Source organism: Periplaneta americana, chromosome 8 (assembly GCF_040183065.1).
Source record: "Periplaneta americana isolate PAMFEO1 chromosome 8, P.americana_PAMFEO1_priV1, whole genome shotgun sequence".
Lineage (NCBI taxonomy): Eukaryota > Metazoa > Arthropoda > Insecta > Blattodea > Blattidae > Periplaneta > Periplaneta americana.
The window spans coordinates 36,517,350-36,534,383 of NC_091124.1; the positions used below are offsets into that span (position 1 = coordinate 36,517,350).

The window sequence follows — 17,034 nt, forward strand, 5'->3', positions numbered from 1 at the left end:
ATATGAAAAAGACCCAACCCCACTGGTTTAATAAGTAAAAAAAATTTGATTTTTAATAACAATATTATTATCTTACTTAAGTTTTGTAGTTATATATAGCAGTCACTCAGTAAATTATAGAAATGAAGATCTAAATTAAGATATTCTCTACATTTACTTACATAACCTCAAAACGTTTCTCTTTCATGTCATCAATATAGCATCAATATTATGTACAATTAATGAAGAATAGACGCATCATGATATTAACTATAATAATATTTAATTTGTAATGGTAATAATGTCATCAAACCACCTCAAGTTTCGTAGATTTGAATATCCAATACACAGCTGTACTCAGAAAATTACACACTGCAGAATCAGTTTTTAATAACAAATTGAATTGAGCTCTAAATATGTCTGCAATCCTGCAGGTCATGGCCTTCGTGTAATAGCCTATTGTTTATTGTAGTGTGTGTTTTGTTCTGAAATTCAATCAAGTCGACCGTGATTCAATAAAATTAGTTCTCAAAACTGACAACAGGTGGATTTTGGAAAAAGGAAAATTATGTAGGAAAATTGACATTTCACTGAAAACTACTACTTTTCCGAAAAACTTTGGATGCCAGGCATGAAAATGAGGGGTCATTCATTACAATCCGTTCAGCCGTTTTCCCGTAATTTTCATTAACAGTTCAAATTATATATATATATATATATATAGATATTATGTCTGATTTCTGCTGACTTGCTATTTACATTATATTATGATTACCTACTTTTTGTGTGTAAAATTGTAGTGTACTTTACTTTGTAAATTTGTAGTGTTTACTGTACCGCAGTTCTACTCCTGGCTGAGTGTTAGAGAAGGCCGTATGGTCTTAACTCTGTCAGGTTAAATCCACCACCATTATTATTATTATTATTATTATTATTATTATTATCATTATTATTATTACTATCATTATTATTAAATCTTTGCTGCAATTCTTAAATTTCCTGTTCTGATGTTGTGTCACAATTATTACATTTGTTAAGTATTTCCTTCTGAAATTTAGGCTCTGCTATTCTATTTTCTAGTTTTTACAATAGTGTTTCATACAGAATTTCTAACTTTTCCTCCCACCTCGTAAGTCTCATTCATCTTCAATATTAGACCGGTCATTCTGCGAAATCTGTGATCGAATTAAACGTTGGTTAAAGTCATAACATTTCTGATAGATATTTCGTTTCAGGAAATCCAAGTATTTAAAAATTGGTTATTAGGAAAAACCAAATTAAACAATGCTCTGCACCGTAATGATCGTGCTACTTTCTACGAGCCCAGTGTTGCCAACATTCATGTTGAATAAAAAACTAAACTAATTTTCTCCGGGACTGCTTTGATTTTCTTCGAAACTAGTTTTGCGTTCGAGCATATTCTGGACCCTTGCATTAGGGATCCTGAGAACTATCATTCATTTAATTCATAGTGTTCTGCTCAAGAGCAGGTCTTTCACTGCAAACCCAGAATTTTCCAGTCTTTCCTATTTTCTGCCTTCCTCTTTGTCGCCGCATATGATCCATATATTTTAATGTCGTCTATCATCACATATCTTATTCTGCCCCGAACTCTTCTCCCGTTCATCATTCCTTCTAGTGCATCCTTCAGTAGGCAGTTTCTTCCCAGCCAGTGACTTTAATCGGCAAGTCTATCGTGCTATCAAAAACGAGTGTGTTGTATGGCAGTACACAATTTTAATAGTCTCTCTATGGATATAAAAATCAAGCTCAAAAAACAAGATTATTTAGGGCCAAATTAAAGAAATACCTAATTTCTCACACATTCTATTCTGCAGGTGAATTTATGATATTCAACAACGCTTCATGAATAGTTGTGTGTTGTATTAAGTATCGATACTATCCCTTGTGTTGTACTAGTATACTACATTGTAAAACTCTTCTGTATATATTTCAATTAGACTGTGACTATAATCAAGACTTTATAGTACTCTTAAGAATTTTTTTTTTTTTTTTTTCGTTTGACATATTCCATATTCTAGCTGTGAAGCGATGGAATGTAAATAAATACAATACAATACTTATTGTAAGGATTCGTAACAAGCTGTTTTTTTTACGGTGATGGGTTGTTAGCCCTTCGCCCAACCCCCAAGCTGGAGGACCACTCCTTAGCGGCTGACCACGACTGCTTATTCAATATATTCGCAGCTACCCTCCATATCTGGAGGCCGTCTCCTCTATCCGCAACCTGAGGACGCGCCATGCCGTGGTGACAAGAACCCACAATACATGAGATGGGCAGGGCATGTAGCACATATGGGCGAATCCAGAAATGCATATATAGTGTTAGTTGGGAGACCGCAGGGAAAAAGACCTTTGGGGAGGCCGAGACGTAGATGGGAGGATAATATTAAAATGGATTTGAGGGAGTTAGGATATGATGATAGAGACTGGATTAATCTTGCACAGGATAGGGACCGATGGCGGGCTTATATGAGGACAGCAATGAACCTGCGGGTTCCTTAAAAGCCATTTGTAAGTAAGTACAATAGAATACAATACAATACAAATCAAGATTTCAGGTATAACTCCCTGTAAAGTTGATTTGAATAATTTCGAGGGAAAAATTGTTCCGGGGCCGGGCATCGAACCCGGGACCTTTGGTTTAACGTACCAACGCTCTACCAAGTGAGAGCGGCCCCGGAACAATTTTTCCCTCGAAATTATTCAAATCAACTTTACAGGGAGTTATACCTGAAATCTTGATTTGCATAATACACGTCACTGTTCGTTAACAGAAAACCACAATTTAAGTCACACGGAGTTAGTGTGCACTCGAAGTTGGTTGCTTGACGGTTGTCAGCCCACTTTGAGGTCTGTGGATATAGAGGGAAAAATTGGATCGATGTCGGGTAGAGTTTCTGGGTAGCTCAGTTGGTAGAGCGTTGGTACTTACTTACTTACTTACAAATGGCTTTTAAGGAACCCGAAGGTTTATTGCCGCCCTCACATAAGCCCGCCAGCGGTCCCTATCCTGTGCAAGATTAATCCAGTCTCTATCATCATATCCCACCTCCCTCAAATCCATTTTAATATTATCCTCCCATCTACGTCTCGGCCTCCCTAAAGGTCTTTTTCCCTCCGGTCTCCCAACTAACACTCTATATGCATTTCTGGATTCGCCCATACGTGCTACATGCCCTGCAGAGCGTTGGTACGTTAAACCAAATGTCCCGGGTTCGATGCCCGGCCCCGGAACAATTTTTCCCTCGAAATTATTCACAATACAATACAATGCAATACAATACAACCAAATCCCTTTTCTCGTCCTGATCAGTTTCAGCATCATTTTTTCTTCACCCACTCTTTTCAACACAGCTTCATTTCTTATTCTGCCTGTCCATTTCACACGCTCCATTTTTCTCGATATCCACATTTCAAATGTTTCTAGTCTTTTTCTTCACTTCGTCGTTTTTGCCTCATACAATGGCACATTCCTCATAAAGCATTTCACTAGTATCTTCCTCAGTTCTTTTTCCAGAGACCGGCAGAAGAGTACTAGCATTGTTGCCACTAATTTTCGTATGTTCATATAATAATAATAATAATAATAATAATAATAATAATAATAATAATAATAATAATAACAATAATAATAATAACTGCCTCCCATTGGAGGTAGCCCAGAAGGACTCAGTATACTCTCCTACATGAATTTTACAATATTAAATGTTTACATAAATTTTGTATAAAGAAAATTAAAATAAACATATATGAATAGAAAGTGAATAAATAAAAAAAATTAAACAGAGTGAATATGATGACTCAGAATTTGGCAAGAGCGTTTCAAAACTGAAGTTATGATGTCAGCAGTAAGTGTCTGTGGTAGTTCAAAAGTCTTCCTGAAGCTTTCAAAGAACTTGGGAATCACACCACGAGCTCCAATAAGAAGACCAACCACCTCAATGTCTTCAAGCTGGTATTTTGCTTTTAAGTAATCAACTGTTGGCAGATAAATGTTGATCTTTTCTTGATTGACATCCTCCGGCAGGCTACTCCCCGTTTCAATCCTTATGGTAGGATCAATTATATATCCTTTCTTGGTAGTCTGGGAATACGCTATGATGTCAATACGTCTAGAGGAGCCATTAGTAGCAAGGCAAAAAACTTCCTCTTCTACTATCCAAGACTTTTTTCTCAAAGCAGTTGCAATTAAGGATCGAACATGATGGTGTCTGGCATTTCGGAGGAGTAAACCTCTGTTACATTGACCTTGGACGTGGGCAAGGGTTTCAGTCTCCGGGCAGCCATGTCTGCACCGGGATCCGCCCAAAGAGCGACCAGGTACTCCTCTAACTGCTGCTAAATTGGCATTCATTTTGAGGCAGGTTACCTATTCAGATGTATATAGTCCAGACTTATTAAAAATCCAGGCATTGGCTTTAGGTACTTGGCTGTACAATTCTACACCTCTCCCTCTTCCAGGCATTGCTTTCCAAGATTCGAATTCTGCATTTCTTAATTTCTCTCTTAATTTCCTAGTCACAGATTTACGAAGTTCAACTGGACAAGGGAGACTTAGATGTTGACAGGAAGAATTAAGTTCAGACATCAAGGTCGCATACTATTTACATAAGGATTTTCATTTAATATTAAAGTGATGCAGATGTTGCAGTGTTGCAAGAACGCTTCCCATGATGCTCTGACTAGTCCCAAACCTCTGTAGTGCTATGACAACAAATGACAACAGTACATTACTTATATTGTAAATGTTAGGTGGGAATCGAACTTACGACTATGCCATCCACAAAGATTTAAAACAACACGTTATTCGCTGAAGAGTAACTCCTAATCTATTACAAGCGTCGACTATGGGCTCAATGGCGAGTCTGGCTGTTTCCGAAGGTGGATATCAGTTTTGTTTCCGCGCGGAAGGTAAAATTGGATTTGCACTTGGCGAGTTGGGTCCGTGCGTAAGAGGCGCGGCGGGCTCCTTCGCCGTTCTCTAATTACAGCGCCCCGACACCTGCGAGGGGTGTAACATGTGGGGCCTCCACTCCTCACCTGTGACCGTCATGAATATGTATCAGGCCTGCAACATTACCCCGTAGTGCCGCTCACATTCGCCCCTTTTTATTTTTTTGCACTTTTATCTTAATTTTTAATTTTTTACGGTCGCGTGTTATTATTATGAAGCGGAAAAAGGAAGTGAAATAAAAAGCTCGTACTGGAATATAAAGTACAAGTTGTGCACTAGCTGGACGACGACGAAATGTATTAGCATCTTGTAATTAACGGATGAGGATTCCAGCGGACGGGGCTATTCTGGACAAGATGAGGAAGAAGAGATAAGTCGAGTAAATGCAGAGGAAATGGTGAAGAAGATGAAGGGAAACAGATAAAAACGGCAATAGCAGGGAAGAGAGGGTTAAAGAGAGCAGGTATGAGAAGGGGAGGAAGAAGAAGCTGAGGGATAGAGGAAGCGAAGAAGAGAATAAGGATGAAGAACGAGAAATGGGAGAAAAAGATGAAAGAGGACAACATGGGAATAGCTAGAACAAGAAAGAAAGAAAGAGAGAAAATCGGTAGGAAATAAAGTATTGAACTTCATTTTACATGAGATATATTGGTATTAGACCCGCTTTCTTATACCCTCTGTCGTTACACCTAAGAAATTAGACATTGTAGTATTAGACATTATATCTTTAGGCGTTCTGGCCGCTAACCAAAAAAATATTGCTACTATTTTTTACTCTTTAATGTTCAGTTTTACAATTATCTTGTATTTTTCTTCGTATTTAACTTTTTCATGTACACTATCTACCAAAAAGTAATTGGGCACTGTTTTTTTGCTCCTTTAGAACCTCGTGGTACCACCTCTTGTTGCTGTAACAGCAGCCACCCCGTCAGGCATGTTCTTCACTAGTTTGTGTAGGATATCCACTGGAATGCGTCGCCATTCCTCTTGCAATATGGCACTCAGTTGGACAATGGAAGATGGCCGAATTTCCCGAAACTTCAATCGCCGGTCCAATTCGTCTCAAAGGTGATCAGTGGGATTGAGATCAGGACTCTGTGCAGGGCAGTCCAACCGGTGAACATTATTGTCTGCATACCATTGCATAGTAGCCACCGAAACAACGGCATCTAACACGTAAAATCCTGGGTGCCCAATTACTTGTTGGTAGATAGTGTATTTTAACATTCTTTTTCTTATAATACGAAATATGCATCTTCAGTCAATAACTTTACTTTCTATACATGTGAGGTGCGAGTCCTTACATTACATGATTTTAATATTGTATGAACGTTTTCGTCGGTTTCATACCAACATCATCAGATACAACATTTTATACAGCAATATCATCTCTAATAAGTACATATGTCTCTACAACCAAAATACAATATATATTAATGAGCGTACAACATGATAAAAACAACATAATTTAGGACATCAATATATCTCTTTTCTTGTGTTACTACACCCTACTGTCAATTGATTAAAAAGCACACTGTGATTACAATACATGTACATATATAAAATTGCAGGTCTTCACTGATAAAATACTAAAAATAAAAAATAAAAACCATATACTATATTATGTGAAGAGATGCACTACAATCTTTGATCTATACTAGCTGATTTGTTTGTGCCCATGTTCTTGTTTTCAGTACTACACGCCTTTTCACCGTCCAAAGATGTATATAGCCTACTGTTGCTCCCAGTTGAATTTTTCCAACTCTTCAAAAGATAAATTTCCAATTTTTATATTTCCATTTCGTACAATATTCTCGTCATGAGACATAATCATATACTTTGTCTTTTCGGGATTTACTTCCAAACCTATCGCTTTACTTGCTTCAAGTAAAATTCCCGTGTTTTCCCTAATCGTTTGTGGATTTTCTCCTAAGATATTCACGTCATCCACATAGAGAAGCAGCTGATGTAACCCGTTCAATTTCAAACCCGCTCTGTTATCCTGGACTTTCCTAATGGCGTACTCTAGACCAAAGTTAAAAAGTAAAGGTGATAGTGCATCTCCTTGCTTTAGTCCACAGTGAATTGGAAACGCATCTGACAGAAATTGACCTATACGGACTCTGCTGTACGTTTCACTGAGACACATTTTAATTAATCGAACTAGTTTCTTGGGAATACCAAATTCACTAAGAATATCATATAAAACTTCTCTCTTTACCGAGTCATATGCCTTTTTGAAATCTATGAATAACTGATGCACTGTACCCTTATACACCCATTTTTTCTCCATTATCTGTCGAATACAAAATATCTGATCAATAGTTGATCTATTACGCCTGAAACCACACTGATGATCCCCAATAATTTCATCTACCTACATCAAAAGGATATTGGACAAAATTTTGTACGACGTCAACAAAAGTGATATTCCTCGAAAGTTACTACAGTTAGTCTTGTCCCCCTTCTTAAAGATAGGTAGCCTACGATTATGGACTCCTTCCATTGTTCTGGTACAATTTCCTTTTCCCAAATAGTAAGTACAAGCTTAAAAATTTCGTTAGATAATGCGCTTCCACCCTCTTGTATTAATTCTGCTGGAATTGGTCGATACATAGAGACTTATAATTTTTCAAATTTTCTACCGCAATTTCGACTTCAGAAAGTGTGGGTTCGGTTATAAATGGCTCAGCAGTTTGTACTTCAATTTCGTCCCGATCATTTCTATTTGGCCTATGTATATTTAGTAGTTGTCCAAAATAGTTTTTCCATCTGTTCAGGATTGAATGAGCATCTGCAAGCAAGCCACCATTCTCATCCTTGATCACGTTTACCCTTGCCTGATATTCATTCTTGAATTCCTTTATGCCCTTATATAAATCTCTAATGTTTTTATTTTTACTATTTGTTTCTACCTCATTCAGTTTTTCCTTCAAGTAATCTCTCTTTTTATTACTAAGAGTACGATTTGCTTCCCGTCTTTTATTGAAATATTTATGTCTATTCACCTCAACTGGATCCTGTAAATTATTATTATTATTATTATTATTATTATTATTATTATTATTATTATTATTATTACTTACTTACTTACTTACTGGCTTTTAAGGAACCCGGAGGTTCATTGCCGCCCTCACATAAGCCCGCCATTGGTCCCTATCCTGAGCAAGATTAATCCAGTCTATACCATCATATCCCACCTTCCTCAAATCCATTTTAATATTATCTTTTAATATAGCAACCTACGTCTCGGCCTCCCCAAAGGTCTTTTTCCCTCCGGCCTCCCAACTAACACTCTATATGCATTTCTGGATTCGCCCATACGTGCTACATGTCCTGCCCATCTCAAACGTCTGGATTTTATGTTCCTAATTATGTCAGGTGAAGTATACAATGCGTGCAGCTCTGCGTTGTGTAACTTTCTCCATTCTCCTGTAACTTCATCCCTCTTAGCCCCAAATATTTTCCTAAGAACCTTATTCTCAAATACCCTTTATCTCTGTTCATCTCTCAGAGTGAGAGTCCAAGTTTCACAACCTTACAGAACAACCGGTAATATAACTGTTTTATAAATTCTAACTTTCAGATTTTTTGACAGAAGACTAGATGACAAAAGCTTCTCAACCGAATAATAACAGGCATTTCCCATATTTATTCTGCGTTTAATTTCCTCCCGAGTGTCATTTATATTTGTTACTGTTGCTCCAAGATATTTGAATTTTTCCACCTCTTCGAAGGATAAATCTCCAATTTTTATATTTCCATTTCCTACAATATTCTGGTCACGAGACATAATCATATACTTAGTCTTTTCGGGATTTACTTCCAATCCTATCGCTTTACTTGCTTCAACTAGAATTTCCGCGTTTTCCCTAATCGTTTGTCGATTTTCTCCTAACATATTCACGTCATCCGCATAGACAAGAAGCTGATGTAACCCGTTCAATTTCAAACCCTCTGTGTTATCCTGAACTTTTCTAATGGCATATTCTAGAGCGAAGTTAAAAAGTAAAGGTGATAGTGCATCTCTCTGCTTTAGCCCGCAGTGAATTGGAAAAGCATCAGATAGAAACTGGCCTATACGGACTCTGCTGTAAGTTTCACTAAGACACATTTTAATTAATCGAACTAGTTTCTTGGGAATACCAAATTCATTAAGAATATTATATAAATCTTCTCTCTTAACCGAGTCATACGCCTTTTTGAAATCTATGAATAACTGATGTACTGTACCTTATACTCCCATTTTTCTCCAATATCTGTCGGATACAAAAAAGCTGATCAATAGTCGATCTATTACGCCTAAAACCACACTGATGATCCCCAATAATTTCATCTACATATGGAGTTAATCTTCTCAAAAGGATATGATATATTATTATTATTATTATTATTATTATTATTATTATTATTATTACTCTCAGTATTATTATTATTATTATTAGTATTACTATTATTACTACTATCAGTATTATTATTATTAGAGAGGGAATTTCCCGGATGCGCGCACATGTAGGAAGGAGCCTTATCTACGTGGCAACATCTCGCTCAGTTTTATCGAACCTCTACCTCCCCAGCCTGTCTGAGTGATTGTGATATTATTTGTCGTGCATAAATTAGCATGCGTTTTCACGCCTCACCGCATCATGGCCAACAATCAACATTTACGTTTCCGATCCATCCAAGTTGCAACCCGAATCACCATACTTGTGTTGAGTTATGGTGTTTGCCCCATGTACACACAGAGCGTCAGCAAGGAAAAAACGCCGTGTACCTCACAACAGCACTTGTTGCCGCTCGCGCAATCATTCACCAAGCTTTTTAAAGCATTTTTTTCCCTGTCGTTTCTATTTGGTTTGGACCTGCACAAGCATTTGCACACGTCTCTAGTAACTATGACAACGTGTAAATCTTATGTTTGTAAACATGTAAACTGGATTATATTTCCCTGCGTCCTGATTAATTGGTAAAGGAGATTCAACGCATCTGTTTCAGAACCAGTGAGCCGGACAACTGGACAGAGGGTTGGTTCATTATTGGACAGCGCGTTTGGTTGCAAACGATATTTACATCTGTTCCTACTTCTTCAAGTTACTCTGTTTGGAGTTTTATGTAGCTATTACACAAACTAAAATAAATTTAATGTTGTGGCGGTAATAAGTACAATTTATATCTGACATACTCGAATTTCATGACAATGATGGATGCGACTGTAACGTATTTAATAATCTACAAAATTCTCTGATATGATACTATATCGTATACTATACAGCAGTGATGTCAAAGTAAGCGCATTTTTCTGACCTTGACGTCGTGCGCCGGCAGCAAGCGCTAAGTATGGAAAGAGGAAGGGTTGTGTAAATGAATAAGCAACCTGTAGGATTAAGAAAACAGTGATGCACAAACTTCAAACGGAACGTGAAATTTTATGTCGTTATTTTTATATGGCTTCTTTCTTTTAATATTATCTATATTGTCTGTAAAACAAAAGAACTAACACTGATTTCTTAATATTGCACTTGTGTTTTAAATCTTAATAACATAATAGAGAGTTAAGAAGGAATATTCACTTAAATTCCATAGTAGTATAATATTATACTGTATTAAGTGGATGAACACATCATTCATAAAGAAAGTGATATTCCAAAGAAAGAGATTGAGTATGACATGATAAGTTGGAATTTATATTGATGGTATCTTTAGCCTTACAAAAGTAATCAATAAACTAATCAAAACAATATTACAGTACAAAGCAAAGTTACCTAGGTACTGCATCTGTTTTAAGTGTAACTAATATTACATAACAAAACTCCTATCGCATTATGCTTTTAAGGTGATATTTGTGAGCAAATTCCTATCATTCGAATATTAAATTATTTTCTCGAAATCTGCTAAAGCTATAGAGCTGACATTTTTACAACACATGGGCACGTATCTTTTGCTTATGATGTAACAGTAGTTGCTTTGTTAATTCATTTCCTTACAAACAATTTCCATGCGAATATTTTCAAAATTTTCAATACACTATCTTCAGTAATACGTATATATGGAATATTAGATTTACGAAAACATTCTGTAAGGCTACTAAATAAATAGGCCTATACCTGAAAATTTCACTTTTCTATACGAAAAGTTGAGAAAATATTTCTTTTCAATAAAAAAAAAAATCAAACTTGTGAAAAATGAGCATTAAAATTAAAACTTACATTCTTATAATGCACTTATACTTCTCAGGCAAATCTAAAAATTAACATGGATACAGTTTTAATAAGTTCTCTTCCCTTTATCTATTGAATCAGTGCTGGCCATCCCTGAATATAGCTCGATCAAGCGGCATATACCACCTCTTTCGTCTGCCTCTTTCCTTTCCGCTGTAAAGCGCTCAGGCTCTCCTGGGCTCTAAAGCGCGCGCTTGCTCCTGTGGGCATCAATTGACATGCCTGCTATACAGGCTGAACCGTAAGTAATGTTATTAATTTCAGGGGTTATTCTTTGAGATATTTCAAACAAAAAAGTTTAATACAAATTTGCTCGTTTTTTCTTCCATTTCGAGATAAAAATTATTTTATATGAAACATATAATTAATAATGTAAAATTTATACAGTAGTGACAAAAAAACCCGGACCGACCCTTGTAGCTGATTTCAGAGTCTTGTTCATTCCAGCACGATAGACTGGTAACTAAGACTTTCGTGGTTCGAATCCTGCCTGGGTAGGAAACATTTTTTTGATCCTTATTCAAATTTATTACCAATACTTTTCGATTGCAGCGATATTTTACTACTTAATTAACTTATTATTCCCAGAACTTGAAGTTTACCAGCAATCGAAAAGTACTGGGAATAAATCTGAATAAGGAACAAAAAAATGTTTCCTTCCCAGGCAGGATTTGAACCACGAAAGCCTTAGTTACCAGTCTATCGTGCTCTGGAGTGAACAAGGCTCTGAAATCAGCTACAAGGGTCGGTCCGGGGTTTTTTGCCACTACTGTACACGATTGTAACATGATTTACATAATTGTAACCTACCTACTTGCTCATGTCACACCTTGAGTATATCCTCACAAGTTAAATATTTAGGTATTATTATTGACCAGCATTTAAAATGGGACAAGTATATCTCCATCCTGTGTAACAGATTACGTACAACAATCCACAGATTTTCCATTCTAAGTTCTTATTTATCTATTTATGTTCTGCGTACCGTGTACTTAGCTCTGTTTCAATCAATAATTCAGTATGGTATTTTAGGTTGGGGAAGAATAACAAAATCGACAATCCAAGCTTGAAATTTGCTCCAAAAAAGAATTATAAAAATTTGTCTATATAAACATTTAGATTATCCAACAAAATTAATTTTTCAGGAATTTGGTGTATCAAATCTAGAATAAATTTATAAGCAGACATTGCTGATTTACTTCCATAAAAATCAAAATAAATTTAAATTTGATCCTCATGAATATTGTACGAGACAAAACTACAGTTTCTCTCTAAACATCCTCACATGCCACACAACTGATGGATTAAAACACAGCAGAAATTTTGGATCTAGAATATACTGGGTGTTCAGTTCAAAGTGTGTTATGGCTAGCTGTATGCCATCATATGGCTAGTCGATGAGCCTAGAGAATTCAATCTTCCTACACTTCCACAAAGGCGAATTACCTATGTGGCAGAAAAGTTGCCTAGCAAGTACGGCGTTCATTCTGAAGAGTGCGTACCGATACGTACGGTAACGCTGGTATTGACAGGAATGTGAACTGTTTAGAAACACGTAGTCTACTGAGGTGAGTTTTTTTTAACTGTCGGGGATATGGGGAGAGAGTCAAAACGATTACTTACGTATTTGTTGACATTAACTTCGACGGTCAACATGGACACGGAGCATTTGATTTGTATTGTGGAATGTTGCCGTACGCAACCGATGATAACAAATACCCTGCGTACGACTTGCTCGAGCAAAACACAGTTCGAAAGAGGTTATGATAGCACACAGACCGTACAGACAGCCATCTGTTGCTACGACGTTCAAGTTATACCGTACACGTTCTCATGTTCAGATTGAACGCCTTAAATATAGGCAACTTCTCTGACATAAAAGCTGAAACTCGCTTCAAATCGTTGACTCACAACAGTGACGTCATGACACATTTTTAAATGAACACCCAGTATAATGCACTAATTACAGCTTACCTTTAACTAAGTAGGCCTAAACTGAACACACATAGATTTAGGAAACAGATTAATTATTTAATTTAATATTCATGTACTTTTTTATTTTCTATATTTATTTCAGAATATGTATTATATGTCTGTCTCGTGTTAAATTCTATCGTACTTGTCTTAACATGTTTCGACCTGTTATGGGCCTTCTTCAGAACTGGTTGTTGCTGGTCTTTGCGCCTTTTGTTTTGTTTCCTGTGGGGGTGTGTTTGTGTAGTGCAATGTGGAGTCAAAAAGTGTGTGTGTTCTGGAATTGAGTTGTGTGTTGAGAATTTCATTTGGATGTGTTTTTGTGTGTCTGTATATTTCGTATTGTTCCAGTGTGTTTAGTTGTGTAATCAAGATGTATATGTCTATATTTGTATATATTATTACATGCTGTATGTATTTTACCATATATTAATGTTACTGTGCTCAATGAAGTCTCTTAATTTTGTGATATATTTTGTATAACTGATCTGAACTGCGACCGAGCACGAGCTTCTGCTCTTTCGGGCTGCAATGCCTAATGTAGTTCAAGTGTAATGTATTAAACAAATAAAAAAATATCATAACGTGTTTTGGGAAAGTCATTGATTTAGTCTCCAATATCCTCAGTCAATATAAGACAGCAGTAGTACATTATGCTATTAAATGATTGAAAGAATTTTAGATTTATCCTTTAAATTTGCAGAAATTTTATCCGAACAAATGTAACTTTTCGTCGTGAAAAGGAATTTTACAATGTTACATTTTTTCGGATCAAATTTTATCCGAACAAATGTAACTTTTCGTCGTGAAAAGGAATTTTACAATGTTACATTTTTTCGGATGAAATTTTATCCGAACAAATGTAACTTTTCGTCGTGAAAAGGAATTTTACAATGTTACATTTGTTCGGATCAAATTTTATCCGAACAAATAAATGTAACGTTTCGTTCTGAAAAGGAATTTTACAATGTTACATTTGTTCGGATCAAATTGCTGCACATTTAAAGGACAAAAGTAAAACTCTTTCAATCATATAATACTATAATACACTGCTCTCTTAAATTGACTGAGCATATTGGGAATTAAATCAATGGCTTTCCCAAAATACGCTATTGAAATGTTTCAGGTAAATAAATTTTATCTCAAAAAGGAAATAAACACAAGCAAAACTGTATTAAACTTTTGTGTTTGAAATATATCAAGGAATGACCCCCTGAAATTAGTGTAATTAATTACAGTTCACCCTGTATATATGTATATGCACATAGTTATACATATACAGTAGTATATTGCCTATTACTGTATTTTCGTTGCTACTAATTTCAGGGGTTCATTTGTTGAGATATTTCAAACAAAAACATTTAATACAGTTTTGCTCGTTTTCGTTTTCTTTTCGAGACAAAATTTATTTACATGAAACATTTCATAGCGTGTTTTGGGAAAGCCATTGATTTAATTCCCAATATGCTCAGTCAATTTAAAAGAGCAGTGCATTATAATAATAAACTATTGAAAGAATTTTAGTTTTTTCCTTTAAATATGCAGAAATTTGATCCGAACAAATGTAACATTTTAAAATTCCTTTGTGCGAGATCGTGCGTATTTACTTGGTTTCCGCACAAAACCAATCCGCGGAAAGCCTAAAATTCCACATTCAGTATTCCCAACCTAACACACATAACAATTTCCCTCTTCTTACCGCTTAAGTGACATATTGATTTTACTGCTTTAGGCTTTTAACATATTATTTTTAGAGACATTCAATATAGTAATAATTATAAATTGGAAACTTACCACTGCAATTTAACCTAAATTGCACTGTTAATTATTGTTTTTAAATATTTGCAAAAATTAAGTAAACTCTACAACTCCATTAAAGTTACTGCATTCGTGATGCAAGTAACATTAAGGAAGCCGTGAAAAAATCAACAAGATTCCAGACTCATCATAGACTGGGAGAAAAAAAAGACAGACGTACATCACGGCCTGCTGGAGTATAGTGAACACAGAAAACATTTTAAAGCAACAATGTTGAAGATAGATATTTTTGTTTTGCAAATTTGCCGTCATTGAACAGAAACCAAGATGGAGATTTCATTGCAACTAATTAGAAATTCCTCTTTCACGTATGTAATAAACTATCTTCGCACAAAATAATGTACGATATACGAGCGGTATGTTTTCTTTCAATTCTCGGAAATTAAAAAAGCTGAACTACGTTTCGCTTTTTCAAACTTTTCCTCGAACATGAAAACTTCAACATACCGCTCTTGTAACGCATATTACTATTGCAGAACGAAAAGGTACATTTATTTGTTCGGATAAAATACTATTACTGACAGTGAGGAAAATAATGGAGTAGATGTCTCAAAATCGTGAACTCCAAAGTACGTTTTCAATCATGTTCTCATATTTCGAACACATAAGAAAATTTAAATTTCAAGATTCAAAATTCAGGACCATAATACATTCGAACTCCAGTACCTCAGGCTTGATGATGAATTGCATCACTCACAAGAAGCCTAACTGAACTGCTATTAAAGCTGTCTTGGCGCACGATCTTCAAGATAAGATCAGGTTCGCAATATTTGGTGTTTCTGAACTCACACTACACATGACGTAACCGGAAATTCGACCGGAATGAACTGTGTTATAGGATACGCACGTCCGTGAACTTGGAACGGTTCGTATAAAATTGTCAAGCCGTAGTGTGCGGCGAACATCTTTATTACTGGTAATTAGCAGAGAAGCGTTGCAAGCCCACATTAATCAATGCTGTCAAAGCGATCTCCAGGTTGTTCACTCCTCAGAGCTAGCAGCACGCTTCCAGCTACTAACAAGTGTTGACTTGTCTTGTTATATCGAATCATTCTCGACGCACTAAATCCTACTTTACTTGCAAGTTTTCAAGATCTCTGATATTTTTTTTTACATAGAATATTGAGATTTAATCACCCGTTGAGAAACTACTTACAGATTTGGACCTCAGGAAAGTGTCCTCCGAAGTTCTTCTACTCAGTAGGTTCCAGCAGTATATGGAGAGCCAAATCAATTGTCCAAAGATGAATCAGCACCAAAGTTGTTTCATAACACGTGGGATTCATTTCAGGACCTAAAAACAATGAAAAGTTTATAGTACTCATGCCCGAAATCATTCTTTTGAGTTGTCTTGTGTTTCAGGAACAATATTGTTACTTTCAATGGGTCAATGATTGATTGATTGATTGATTGTTTATTCAATACATGACCATATACATGGATGTACACATCAATTACATAATAAAGAAGAAACACAATAAAATTTAAAACACTACAAATTAAAATACATTTAAAATAAATAATATAGCCTAATCAAGTAGTATTATGTCATAATTTGTAATTTAAGGATTCTTTTACTGAAATCTCTAGGTATATTGCAGCATGATATAGGAATTATTTGTCTTCAAATTCTTAAGACTCTACACTTATACTAAGTAAGGTAGGTGTTCCTGATATGGCCATGCTAAGGTTTGAGAATTTTTCTAGCCGCCATTTTGAAAAAAAAATGTAAACCACTTTTTTCTTACTCGTTCTCAGTCTAATGGATTTTCCTAAAACAATTTCCTTTCCCCATAAAAATAGCTTTAATTGTCCAAAAAGTCCCAAATTCCAAAAGTCTACCTAGTGGCCATATCAGGAACATGTGCACATGATATGGCCACCCTTGTTCCATGTTCTACAAATCGTGATTGTTTTCAGTTTGTTAGCGCATTTTCGTTAAAATTAAACAATTTTGGTGTAAAATGAATAAAAATGACACTTAATAATCTTTTTTATAACTCAAAAGTGTAGTCAAAACAGGTTTTTCCGTAAAAAATTAAACTGTTTTTCTTAAAATACAAAATT

At 35.6% G+C, this 17,034-nt stretch overlaps 1 long non-coding RNA gene across 2 annotated transcripts in view; it reads right to left on the reverse strand.

The window, feature by feature from the left end:
* LOC138704646 (uncharacterized) overlaps positions 1–17,034 on the reverse strand; it is a 1,589,272-nt gene that overhangs the window by 266,364 nt on the left and 1,305,874 nt on the right. For both annotated transcript variants that reach the window (XR_011333384.1, XR_011333385.1), the window contains one exon: positions 16,124–16,261. This is a non-coding gene — a long non-coding RNA (uncharacterized lncRNA). The remainder of the gene's footprint in view (positions 1–16,123; positions 16,262–17,034) is intronic.